This window comes from Mustela nivalis (genome assembly GCF_964662115.1).
Source record: "Mustela nivalis genome assembly, chromosome: 6".
Classification (NCBI taxonomy): domain Eukaryota; kingdom Metazoa; phylum Chordata; class Mammalia; order Carnivora; family Mustelidae; genus Mustela; species Mustela nivalis.
The window spans coordinates 19,848,920-19,862,915 of record NC_139025.1 but is presented as its reverse complement, the minus strand read 5'-3'; the positions used below and the strand labels follow the sequence as shown (position 1 = coordinate 19,862,915).

The 13,996-nt window shown below is 40.1% G+C and overlaps 1 protein-coding gene across 38 annotated transcripts in view; it reads right to left on the bottom strand.

The window, feature by feature from the left end:
• NRXN3 (neurexin 3) overlaps nt 1-13,996 on the bottom strand; it is a 1,557,595-nt gene that overhangs the window by 325,418 nt on the left and 1,218,181 nt on the right. The gene's annotated exons all lie outside the window — the stretch shown is intronic.

Here is a 13,996-nt window from a genome sequence, read left to right as displayed (position 1 = left end):
AGTCCTATGAAGTAAATGGCTGTTTAGAACCAGGTTTCATGATGAAACACACTGTGTATTTGTGCTGTATTTTTATATATGAGTTTTCCTTATTTATCACTTTATGATTGTATGGAGTACCTTGGAATATAAATATTAATTTATCGACAGAATGATATTTTATATTACTAAACAGCATTAAATTAAAAAATATCCTTAGGTGCTCCCAGCAGGCTAGGTTTCTTGTAATCCAGTGACTAAATGGGAGGTCAAATTATTTTGTAGAATTTGCACCCATAGTCCTATGATTTGGTGGCAAGAATGTTATCAGCAAAGCCATTAGTGCCACAGTAACCTCTGTCTTTGCACATTTGCAAATTACAGATTCACATCCTTGCTCTGATTAGCTCCTGAAGTGCTGAACAAGAACTTGTAATTATGCACTGCAGTCCACTCTCCTGACAGACTGACATTACAATTTGTATCCAAGCCCATATAGCTACAGAATATAAAAGTACTATTGAATGAAATTAGTTCATTTGGATCCACTTGCATTAATGGAATGTGTCATTTATATTGCAAAGCTGGTTTTGTCTTTTATTCACTGCCGCACTCAGTGCTAAAGACAGATTATTCCCTCAGTGTACCAGACCGAACAATTGCTCTCCCTTGGAGCTCATGGCATAGGGTGGTTTAGTGGGGAGTGAAATGTCCTTGGAGTCAGAAAACCTGCTGCCCTGTCCTGAAAGCCCCACCAACTCTTTAGGTAATACAAGACGGGACTTCTCATACTTAGATACGTGAAACGAACAAACCTCCCTTATCGCAAGAACCAAGAAACACATCAGATTCCAAAGAAACATCAGATTACAAAAGAGAATTTCTGATGCTCTGGAACCCTTAGAAGAAAGTGCAGTGTATGAATTACTAATGATTCATTCATTGACTTTTCTCCTGCATACACCATTCATAGGGGATTATACCCCACATGATCCAGCCAGTCTAGGCTTATTTAAATCATTCTACTTTTTCTCCTGTGCTACTCTGGCTTCATTCCATGTTAGTAATTTATCTGCAAAATCTTATGCATTATCAATTCTCTTCCTTTTGCTAAGACTTGAAATGTTCCATGATGTTTCATTAGATCATTACAGATTGACCCATCAAGATATACCCCCCCCCATCATTTTTGGAAAAGCACGTAGGTGCGACACCATACAGAACAGACTATACAGATCTAATTTCTAACCTGTGGGTGTTTCTGTTCTAGATGAGATGGGTGTGAGGCAAATGGAGGTGCAGCAGTGGCGGCGAGGAACAGAAGAATTGGGAACAGCACATCCAGGCACCAGGGTAAACATTAAACACACCATTCAATGTGGATGTGTGCTACAGGCTCTGCTGTATCCCACGATGTGGGCTAGACTGGTTTGGCCAATTTGCCAGCCTCGAAATAAACTTTACCATAAGTAGCATTGCCTAAATCTGGAAAAAGTGGCCTTTGTAAGAATTATAGGAGAAATTTTATTGTTTTTGAACTGAGGCTTAAACATCAATCTGTCAGTTAAACTAATATATTCTTTTTCTATACTTTTATAACAGTAATAGTAGATAGCATGCTATAGAAAGCTGAGTCTATGCCAGTCACAGTGTTGTGATATATGTATCACCTCTTCCTAACAGTCATCAGGGGTAGGTCCTTTAATTATCTCCATTTTATAAAGAAATGAGATTAGATATATTTGGAGGCCTGTCCCAAGTTGGGACATGATTTCTCCAAGTAGGCTCTAGAAGTCACACTCTTTAGAACCACTGGTGTGAGTCCTTAGAAGTTACATTTGATAAAATTATTACAGAGCCCTTCTTTGGGTGTCATTTTTAAAACTTTCATAAAGTAAAAATGCTGGAGTAATAATTTTGTTTAAAGTTATTTACTCTGGGCTTAGAAAGGTCATCCAGTTGAAGCAAGAAGTCTGAAGCCAAAAAACAGGATTTGGAGTGAGGCACAAACCACAGGCCTTAAGTACACGACAATTCACTATTGCATTGAAGGAGTAGGTTAAACTACTAAAGGTGGAAAGTTTGCAAAGACTGAGGGAGCTCAGTGTTCAGATTGAGAGAGAGGGGAGGTACAGATTGAGATTAATTAGTAAAAATAGTTACATAATAGGAAGGGAACCGAGGCTGATTAATTTCACATCAGCACCACACCCAAGAGCAAATTGTCTGCTTTGGTCACCTGAGATGGCTGGTAGTAAAGAAGTCACTAGAGGTTCCCAAACTCTGCCTCCTTACAGCATGCAAAACAGGAGGAGAAACAACCCCGAGAGTCAAGGGGTCATGGAAAAGAATGTCCCTCGTGTATCCTTGCCTCACCTCCCATGTGCACTGGTGTGTCACATCTTGACCTTTGTGGAAGAAATGTTCTTGGGCTTCTGTTTGCATCTCCAGCAGCTGTTTTGGAAATAATTCCCTTGAAGATGTGCTGGGGAGTAAAGTTTCTATACAAATTTCACATCACTGTCTGCACACTTTTTTTCCCTCCCACGTGCTGGGTTTCCAATGGAATGGATCAGACTGGCAAGAAAGGTAAAGGAATCAGACAACCCTTCTGTGGTAGCACTGGGTTGGACTTTTCTGTTTGCTTCTGTCCTCTTGTGTTTGTTTGTTTTTTCTTACTTCCTTCTACTTAACAACATAATGAAGAATCCTTCCAGAATCTAGAACCAAATACTCTTTAGTTGTTCACATTCTTCCGTATCAACTCAAGACTGGGCAGAGGGGACATTGCAATGGGTCTCTTGCTCGACAGCTATGGTTTCACTATGGGGCAGAGCATGTGACGGAAACACCAATGAGGCAGGAAGAAGACTTATTTTTAATCATTCTCAGCTACCTCGCCCATTCCAGACAGCCCTGAGACATAGCTAAGCGGGAACAGGTCTTATTTCCCAAAAGGCTTTGGGGATATATCGGCAGGGAATGGTTCCGAGGCATCCTTCATAGATCAATGGTCAAATGCTTTAGGTGGAGTCAATGCATCTGTCAAGCTTTGGGATATTTCAAAAATGTGTCTCTTAATACCAACCTTCTAATTATATTCTAGATAGTCACCACTAGTCAAAAACTCTGTTTGGTTTATTTCTCAGTCCTCATGCTGGCTACTTCTGGCCAGGTCTGTGTTCCTCTCTGGCCTTCAGCTTCTCAGTTAGTGGGAAGGGCCACAAGTTTGTGGTAAACCTTACCTGGCTGTGCTCCATTACTTAGGATGTTCTCTACCTAGGCTTCTCACGAGCCTGTCAATATCCCTGCTTTCAGACAGACTGGATTCCTGAATGCGTGTGTCTGTGTGTGTCTGTGTGTCTGTGTCTGTCTCTGTGTGTGCGTGTGTGTGTGAGAGAGAGAGAGAGAGAGTGTGTGTGTGTGTGTGTGTGTGTGAGAGAGAGAGAGAGAGTATGTGTGTTTTCCTGATATCTTGCCCAACCGCCCATTTCCAACAGCAGGCAATGCATATCCACTTGATAGTTCAGCCCTTGCCCAAAATGCAATGAATTCTGGTTCGCCTTAACTAGCCCTCTTTTCTCAGAAGACCATTTTGACAGCAGTATCATTTAACGTTAATGCACGGATATGAAGCCCCTGAAAACCTCTTTGGCAAAGGGAAAAGCAGCTCTGGTTTATCCTCACGTGTTTTCTACTGGTAGGCATTTTTCTTTGGCCAGGCTAACTGGATCTTCAGCTCCCTGAGGACTGTGCTGGAGGTATGTGGGTCTTACGTCTCTGAGCACTGAGGGTGGTGGGAGCTACAGCAGAGCACTGGGCTTCCCATGGATGCCTTCTTTCATCTTGGTGGAGGCTTCTCTGTTTTGTTTTCTAAGACCTTCAGTTCAAATCAATCAATCAATCAATCAATTCTTTAGTTCCATCGACTGAGTCTCGGACACACTAAGTTTTGCTCTACTTTTGATCTTGGACCATCTCTTCAGAGAAGGAGTTCTCTGGAAAAAGGAGTTCTCTGAAAAATCTAATGAAGCCAATAATGGATCTAATGGCCAGACTAAACTGATCATAAATCGGCACCCTTTTTAAGAAAAAAAAAAAAAAACAAAAAACCCTTTGACTAGAATGGCAAATAATGTGTTTCATTAAAAAATGGGTTATTATTTTATAAAGAATCTGATAGTATTTAGTACTAAGAAGATACTCCCAAATGGCCACAGGGCTATGGTCAGAGGAAATCATAGGATGCTGGGAAATATAAATCTGTCTAAGTTAGGTATGATTAGACCCATGTAACAGATGAAGAAACTGAACTGTCAAGAAAGAGCTTCAGGAATGTGTTCAAGATTGTGCAGTTCAGGGACGCCTGGGTGGCTCAGTTGGTTAAGCAGCTGCCTTCGGCTCAGGTCATGATCCCAGCGTCCTGGGGTCGAGTCCCACATCGGGCTCCTTGCTCGGCAGGGAGCCTGCTTCTCCCTCTGCCTCTGCCTGCCATTCTGTCTGCCTGTGCTTGCTCTCTCCCCCTCTCTCTCTCTGATAAATAAATAAAATCTTTAAAAAAAAAAAAAAAAGATTGTGCAGTTTATAAGTGGCAGAGCATAAAATAGAGCCCAAATCCGGTTGAATTCAAAGCAAGAGCTCTTTTTTATTTATTTTTTTAAGATTTTAGTTATTTATTTGAATCAGAGAGAGAGAACTATTGGCGGGGTGTGGGCAGAGGGAGAAGGATAAGAGGGAGCCCCTGACACAGGCCTCTTTCCCAAGACCCTGGGATCATGACCTGAACAGAAAGCAACTGCTTAACAGACCAAACCACCCAGGGGTCCCAAAGCCAGGGCTCTAAAATATGCTGATAGCAAAGTATTTACTTACTCTAATACAGTGATAAAGAATGCAAACAAGAAGTCTCTGAGTCACAATCAAAGTGAAAGTGCATGGGCCCAGGCTTTTCAACAAAATATCACAAATCTTAAAAGAGACAGAGGAGTGGGGTTAATTTTCTGTTTTGTAGTTCTGTACAGGCAAGTAGGCCTGCCTTGTTCTTTAGAGAATGAAGACTAGGTTTAACAGCAGCTAGGTTAACTAGGTTTAAGAGCAGCTTTTACACCTCTGCCCCCACCCCAAGAAGACTTAATCTATAAACGCAGAGATGCAGAGTACTGCTGGGGTGTGTTTGGGGGCTTTGACTGAGGTAAGATCAGTGAAGATAACTGAAACAGGGCAGGCCTCAGGCAGTTAGATACAACATGGCTCCACCCCATCCAGATGGAAATCTTGAAGTATTTCTTCCCCTCTTTTCTTCTCTTCTTCCTCTTCCTGGTATATTATTAAGTACAGAACCAATATTTATATTCAGAGAAATCATTTGCTTCCATCTGCAAGACTTCTGCAAGGGGAACGCCTTCCCAACTCACTAATTTCTTATTGTTTGCTTTTACCTTCTATTTTGAAATAATTTTGCACATATGATGTTGCAAAGCAGTACAGAGTTTCTGTGTACCTTTCATCAACTTGCTGGTTGCAAGTCACACCAAACAGGTAAGAATCACATGAAACTTAAAGATAGATGGGCTAATCTCGGAATGAATGCCTTAAAAAGAGGCTGTTTCTTCTGAAGTCTGTTCTATTCTTCTCTCCCTGCAGCTCAGTGTCATTTTCCCTTCCAGGTTAGCTTTGGTTTTAAAAGTCCAGTACTGTAGGAATGATTATCCTTGTATTTTTAGCTGTTCACAGAGCCAGAAGATATCTTCAGAATGTGGTTCTCCTTTTTAGAAATCTGACTCTATTAGAGCTTTTTTAATCTTTCAGTTTGATGCTCTGGACCTTTATATCCATGGGAATATATCATAGACCTCGTGGAAGAATTAACCACAGAAAGTCACTATCGGAGTTTCAAAGACTGGGCTGGAGTAGCTGGGAAGAATTTTTTTCCATAGCTGACACATAAATAAGCAGCCCAAATTCTCTCAGACTTTCTCCTCTTAGGAGATCTTGTTGGTAGGAGAAGTCTGGAAATGGAAGAGTGATTGACGTACTCTCCAAAGCAAATTAAACATGCGGACTACAGTTTCATACTAGAGCCTTCCCTCAGACTTTCCCCCAGAAGACATGCTAAGAGGTGTCTTAAAGGAGGACTGGAACCAGAAGGAAAATGTCAAAGAGGAAGATTAGGAAGAGGGGAGAAAAAAAAATCAATACAACCTAACTTGGGTAGGGGAGTGGAGAAAAGGGACCCAGAAAAGACAAAAATTCAAAATGACAGCAAAGTTTCAAAATGCCATATAACGAGGGCCATCGGGTAATATGGCAAGGAAATTTGTTTGTAACAGGTTCAGGACAGTCTCATGTTATTCGTGACCCAATTCTAAAGATGATCATGTGAATTAAGGGTGATATTTGTGAAGCCTAGCAAATATAGTTCCTGAGTGCTTGTTTTGAAAGCACTGTTATGAGCTCTTGGCCAATAAGTGTATGGCCAAGGAGTATGTTCAGATAAAATGGTGATTCAATGGCTTGAGAAGAAAGACCCTTATTTTTTCAGTCACTTACTATGGTGGCCAAGCCCCGGTGATTACTGTAGTGGGCAGGCTTTCTTGTATTCACTGCTTTGCATAATCATTTCCCCTTGGGTATGGACATTTGCTTATAATCAATATTGCAAAGCTGTTGGGATGCCCCTCCTGTGATTATCCTACATTATATAAGACTATATCTTGCTAGGAGTCTATTGCTGGCTTTGAAGAAGCAAATTGCCGTGTATTCTTGGTTCATTGACGAACCAAGCTGCCACAGGGAAATAAAATCTGCTAATAACCTAGAGGAGTTTGGAAGTGGACCCTTTCCCAGTTGAGCCTCCAGATGAGTTGCTGGCCCTGATATCTTGAGGACAGTCTTGTAGACCACAAAGTTAAACTGTGCCCACCATTCTGAACTATAGAAAATGTGAGATAACAAACATGAATTTTTTTAAATCACTAAATTTACAATAATTTGTTACACAGCAATAGAAAATTAATACACGTATCAAGTGCCCAATTTTCTATATTACATGTTGTGAGGGGTAAGAAAGTAATATGAAACATCTGCTCAGAGAGCACTTCCACTTACTAGGAAAGACAAAGTACAAACCAGAAAGATTTTAAAAATTATGGCAGGTAATATGTAGAAGTGGTTAGCTCTTCATTATAACCAGTTTCTCTTCTTCTTGGGCACATCTGAGACAACATTTCCCAGCCTGCAGTGAAATTACAGGTGACCCCATGGCTGAGTTTATCTAGTGTAATGCAAATGGAATTAATGTGGACCACTTTCAGGTCTAGCTCATAAAATCCTCCCATATGAAAGTATTCATGTTCTCTGCCTTCCAAAAAACTGGATTTAGACTCAAAAATCCCCTGAAAGTAATGCTGAGGATAACAGTGCCCCTGTTGGCCAGATCCCAGAACGACAGTATAGAGAAGAGTCCCCCATTTCTTGCCTACTGGAACCATGTTGGACTCTATATATGAATAAGATAAATCTCTTTTATGTTTGAGCAATTAATACTTTGGGGGCCTATTTGTTACAGCAGCATTAGTCTTCCCTATTTTTCACACCTTTCAAAGTGAATTAAATATTATGAACACAAATAAATCAAAGTGATGATAATTTTACTTTTTGTTTTTCAAGCTCCAAAGATACAGATATATCCTATAGGGAAAGGGGGAGGAAAATAGGCTTTATATTCTCTTGTGAATTCCTGATTTGTAAACCAAATACACCATCATGTCCAATTTGAAACACTTTATAATTCATCATGAAGCATCTCAAATGTGTAGTAGTCTTTTTTCCTTAACTTCACTTTTAGATGCAGAAGGGTTAAATGATCTATGGACACCAACAAAAGGACAAAATTCAGGTTGAAAAGTTCTAGTGTCCCAAATCCTATCTATAGTAACAAGGAGGAATAAAGTGATGATTCATGAGTTGAGTTAATCCTGGTAGACTTCTTGGGAGAGGTAAGTTCATAACTTAGTTTGGAATAAATAAACTTACATGATCCTGTCTAAGCAAACAAAAGACTCCTTTTGGACTGTGAATGAATGAGTACAAGTCATTGACAGAAAAATAATCTGCCTTGGATGGATGCAGTGGATCACACTGAGAAGTAAGGAGTGTAGAGATGAAAGGGACTAGATATGTTAGGTATATGCTTGGTCTTCATCTACTAGGGAAGCCATTCAAAATCTTTCCAGACAGGTAATAGAGTAGAAATATATCTTGAGACAATTGATTGAATACCTGGTAGAAGAGTGCATTATAGTAGAACCATACTGAAGACAGATCCACTAGGAGGCTACTGTACAACTCCAAAAGTGAGATTCAAGAGCACCCAGATTAGGCTAGAGCCTATGGAAACAGTAGTTTCATATTTACGAAAGGAATGGAGTTAGAGAAAACAGGCTAGTAGAGAGATTGCCCTGGAGGAAAAAAATATATTATTTTTTAATTAATAGATTGAATGAAAAGTAGAGAAAAAGGAAGCAAAGGAAAATGCAGGCCCCTTGAGAAGTTTCAAGTGCTAGGGAATAGGTAGATTGATTAATTGCATCACTTCTCTCAGCACAATGCCTATGCCCTATGTTCCAGGCAGTCTGTGAGGCACAGGGAATTCAAAGAAGAGTAAGACTTTGTTTACCCCCTGAAGATCTCCCAGCTGAATGGGCAAGAGTGGCAAGGAGCTGTCACAGGGATATCAGTAAATCATCATGGGAAAACAGAAGGCGGAACATCTGATTTTGCTCATGGGCATCTGAGGAGTCATATCAGAGCAGATGACATTTCTATCAGGCTGTAAAAGAGTAGTCTAAATCTTCCACAATTTCTTTCATGAGTACTTTATAGTTTTCGGAGTGAAGATTCTTTGCCCCTTTGGTTAGATTTATCCTTAGGTATCTTATGGTTCTGGGTGCAATTGTAAATGGGACTGACTCCATAATTTCTCCTTCTTCTGTCTCATTGTTTGTGTATAGAAAGGCACTTGATTTCTGTACGTTGATTTTATATCCTGACACTTTACTGAATTCCTGTATGAGTTCTAGCAGTTTTGGGGTGCAGCCTTTTGGTTTTTCCACATAAAGTATCATATCATCTGCAAAGAGGGAGAGTTTGACTTCTTATTTGCCAATTCAGATGCCTTTAATTTATTTTTGTCATCTGACTGCTGAAGCTAGGACTTATAGTACTTTGTTGAACAGCAGTGGTGATAGTAGACATCCCTCCCTGTTCCTGACCTTAGGGGGAAAGCTCTCAGTTTCTGACCTTAGGAAAAAAGCTCTCAGTTTTTCCCACTGAGAAGGTGAAGGGTAAAGGGAGTGTATTTCTGGCCAAGGAATAGCAAGTACAGAGCAGAGCAGAGAAGTATGAAAGAGGTTAACTGTTTCTTTCTTGGTGATAAGGTCACTGTGGAGGTTAGAATGGGACGGTGAGGAATCAGAGAGGTCGATTTGCTTCAAGAAACTCTAAATCATATGTATGCCGTTATCAATGAGGTTTTGGGATTTCTTTCCAAATTGTGTTATCAATTTTTTCATAGGCATACTGGGATCTATGACCTTTATAAAACTATATACCTATCACATATATCCAGAAACAAGGTACATAAAATAAAAGTCAACTAAGGGGGAAACTTAAACTGGATTAATAAAACACAGGCACAAAATCAGAAAGAGATAAGTAACTATCAAATATTATAGAAGAAATCCATGCACTGTTAAGGAAAAACCCAGTCACTTAAACTCTGAAGTGCTATGACTACAAATGAGAAAACTTAAACAAATGGTCCAGCAACCAGAATCCAGGAATACTGTATCACTCATCTGGGTGGACTCTCTGATCATCTGAAAGGAAAGAAGAAGGGAGTAGCTCCATGCGTTTCTACGTGATTCATTCTTTTATACCACAAGTCAGTCAATCTAAAGTCTGGTGACAAACGAGGCTTGAGCACGTGAGAGGCTCGAAGTGAAGGGAACTGAGTGAGGAAGAAATAAGAATGATAGCAGCAGTGTGCAGAGAAGATTTAAAAACCAAGCAGGCTACTTTAATGGGGTAGGGAAACAAAGATCTAGCTCCTTTTTGGGTAAGACAATGGAGACCAAAATTAAGTAAAAGGAGGTAGATACACCCTCAGGTCTCTTTCTTTTGAGTCCTGGCTGAAAGAGAAGAGAGCTCAGGCCAACTGCACAGAACACAGAGACAGCCTAGTTTAATGTCAAAAATTGATGGCTGCAGAGAGAGAGAAAAAGAGAGAGACACAGAGAGAGAGAGAGAGATGGACGATTGCTTCTAGCTCCCTTGTGTTTTCTTACTTAAAGACAAAGAACTCTTTCTCAGACTTTCAACTATTCTCAGAACTCCAAAGAGGAGCATCAAAGTCCCCCTAAAGGCAGAATAGGCTCAGATAAGAGAAAGGGCACTTCTCACTGTGAACTCAGCGTGCCCTCTCTCTCCACCCCTTAGCGAAGTAGTGGACAGCGTGCATGATACTACTGCCTGAAAGTGAGGTCACCTTTCCATATTAGGAGGAAATAGTAGACATTTTCGCTTGGCTTTTCAAAGAGGATTTTATTTTATTTTAAAATTTTTTTTTTTTCAAAGAGGATTTTAAAAGGTAGTCTCCCTCCAAATAGCTTCTCTTCCCTCTGTTCTCTTACTTTCAAAGTGTCAATTCCTTGAGTTGACCAAGCCATACTTGAAAGTGGTCAATAAGTACCATTCACCGAACACACAAGAATCAACTCCTAGGGGGAAAGGCACAGAAAGACCACGTCTTTGCTTTCACAGATCTCTTTTCTCAGAATCCCCAGACATTAGATCAAATATATATTTGAAGATACCATTCAGTCCTTTGGCTTTGCAACTTAAAAATAAAAAGCATCAGACTTTTTTTTTTTCCCCCAACAAATTCTTAATGTAATTTCAAATACCAAACAGTTAAAAATAGAATGAGGGGAATTCTAAGCCCCACCATCTGACCTGCCCAACCACTCCCAACTCCACTCCCATTTCCAGTAGCCTCCCAGGTTCTCCTACTGAACCCAGGATCTTGGAGAACATGGTTTTAACGTCACCAATTCACTCTAATCTGTTTTTGTTTTGTGTTGTTGTTGTTCCTAAAGAGGATACAGGCTTGGCAAGGAGACCGATTGATGTAGTAATCAGGGAATGGGGACCTGAAAGATTATCAGGCCTGGAATTAGGAGGTTTAGTCCAAACTGTTTCTCTAATTAAGCATTTGACTTCGGCAAGTCCCTTAATGGCCTCTGTTCCTTTATTTTTATAGTTCTCAGTTTGTAGTGGATGCTCTCCAATGGCCCTCCCACCTATAATATTTTAGAACTCTGTCACTTTTTCTATCCTTAGCTTTTGTCAAAGTGGACCTCACAATGTGAAGTGTTCAAATGCTTTAGAAGTAAGGTTGGTTGAGCTTAGCTAGTGAGGCAGCTTTGTTGACAAATGTCACTAAGGTCAACATACGTTGTCGTAACATTGACAAAGGGGGCATGAACTGGCGGCCTTATTCATTCAGCTTAATAGTAAAAACAGAAAGACATCTTCATCACACAATACCCCTACATGGATTGGCTCTTTCAGAGTCCCAGGCAGTGGGTAATGGGAAAATTCAATGTGGGAGGTACTCTGAGCATTTTAATTTCAGTTTAATAAAAGAAAGACACTTAGACATTACTCTAATCAGGAAAGCATGAGACGTATAAAAACCTGCTCAATATTATTAGCACCAGGCTTCCCAGTCTTTGGTTACTGACCAGATCGTCTAGAGAGCTTATAAAATATATAAATCCCAATGCCTGTGAGGACCTTTGATTCGTAGGTTTGGGGCATATTTTCATCATCTGCCACAATTGATTCTGTTTATTCGGTAAGTATGATGTTAGTGCAAACCCTCTCTGTCTTGTACTACTCATGGAAAAACAAAAACCAAGACGGATATTAGTCACGTATCAGTCACTGCAACTTGAAGCTTTAGTGATTGCCAGCACTCACTGGCAACAGGGGAAGAAAACTGCCAATGGGTTTATCTAAGATATTTTATGAGAAGGTCCCTCTGAAAAGCACACATGTGGTATATGTTCAGTTCTAGGATACATGTATTTTTAATATCTTCTCTGCCATCTGACTGCATATAATTGACCTCACTGTAACCTACAGAGGAGGGAGATTTAGAAGCAAACCAGTATGACAGGGAAATGGCCCAATTATGCTGAGCCTTGATGTTCTCTTAGCAAAGCAGATACAGACAGCATGTGAAGACACAAAGAGAAGTGGGAGGCCCTGGGAGAGTGTCGTTAGATGAGGGAGATGAAAGGGCAACAATTATTCTAATCATCTACGGAGAGGGTACAGTAAGGCTTCCTATAATTGCTGAGTGATGCATGAAGTCAATAATTTTAACTGGCCTTTAAAAAATTTTTTTTTCTAGAATGAAAACTAATTTTGCTTTTTACCCCTTGGGCTAGTGAAAAGTATTAATCACTCCCCCATTAAACAGCAGCCAGCCAAATCTGTTTCAATATCCCTCACTCAAGATGAAGAAAACCAGTGATTACCACAGACTCCTGTCCAGTTCTGAATATCTGTTTTATTTGGGTGAATGGTCATTAGACTCTGTATTGATTCTTGTGTTTTGTTTTGCTTTTTTTCTCTCTCTTTTTCCTCCAAATCAAATGTCTGCTAAAATCAGTTTCCAAGATTTTGAAAAGCTGACCGTAAGAAAAATCCATCTCTGATAACTTAAAGATAAATACTTGTAAACTAACTTTCTAGTGAACAGACAGGAACACTTTTCTTTGTATTCTCAAAAAACAAGCAAACAAACAAACCAGTCACATAAGTCTAAATACATAACTGCTACTAAGAACAAAAATACTTTTGCATTGTATTAGTAGTGTATTCACTTGATCCTCCTTCCAATACACATGTGTACTCACACACGCAGTTGGCTAACATAACCGCCAGAATACCAAAACCAGGGGCCTGGAGAGAAAAACCTCCCTGCAGGCCTAATGAGTGAAGAAAGGATGAAGAAAGAGTGAGTGAATGAACGAACCAATTAATCAATGCCATTACTTTGTACCTAGAAGCAAAATTTTCTTTTGGAATTTGTGCTGTAGGTGAGGGAGACTGATAAAATGGAAAACATGTTGTCAGGATTGTACTGGTCACCATTTCTAGACTCTATACACAGTCATGAAAGCATCCATTCTTCCCATCCCTTATTCCATCCTTTATTTTTTTTTAATTTAAATTTGATTAGCCAACATATAGTAGTACATAATTAGTTTCTGATGTAGTGTTCAATGATTCATCAGTTGTGGATTAACACTCAGGGCTCATCACATCACGGGCCCTCTTTAATGCCCATCACCCATCGCCTACCTACCTCCCCATCTGGAACCCACAATTTGTTCCCCAGAGTCAAGAGTCTCTCAGGGTTTGTCTGCCTCTCTGATTTCTTCCCATTTAGTTTTCCCTCCCTTCCCCTATGATTCTCTGTGCTATTTCTTATATTCCATCCATGAGGGTGAAACCGTATGGTAATTGCCTTTCTCTGATTAACTTATTTCACTTAGTATAATACCCTCCAGTTCCATCCACATCCATGCAAATGGTGGGTATTCATCCTTTCTGATGGCTGAGTAATATTCCATTGTGTATATGGGCCACATCTTCTTTATCCATTCCCCTTTCGTAGGGCATCTCGGCTCCTGCCACAGTTTGGCTCTTGTGTCATTGCTGCTATGAACACTGCGGTGCAGGTGCCCTTTCTTTTCACTACATCTCTATCTTTGAGGTAAATACCCAGTAGTGATTTTCCATCTTTTAATGACTATACTTATTAAGCATCTATTATGAGTCAGGCACTATTTTAGGGTGCTGAGGTCAGAGCAGTGATTTAGTGAAATCAGACCACCTGTGTTTAAGCCCCAGCCTGCCATTTACCACATGCATGACTTTGGAT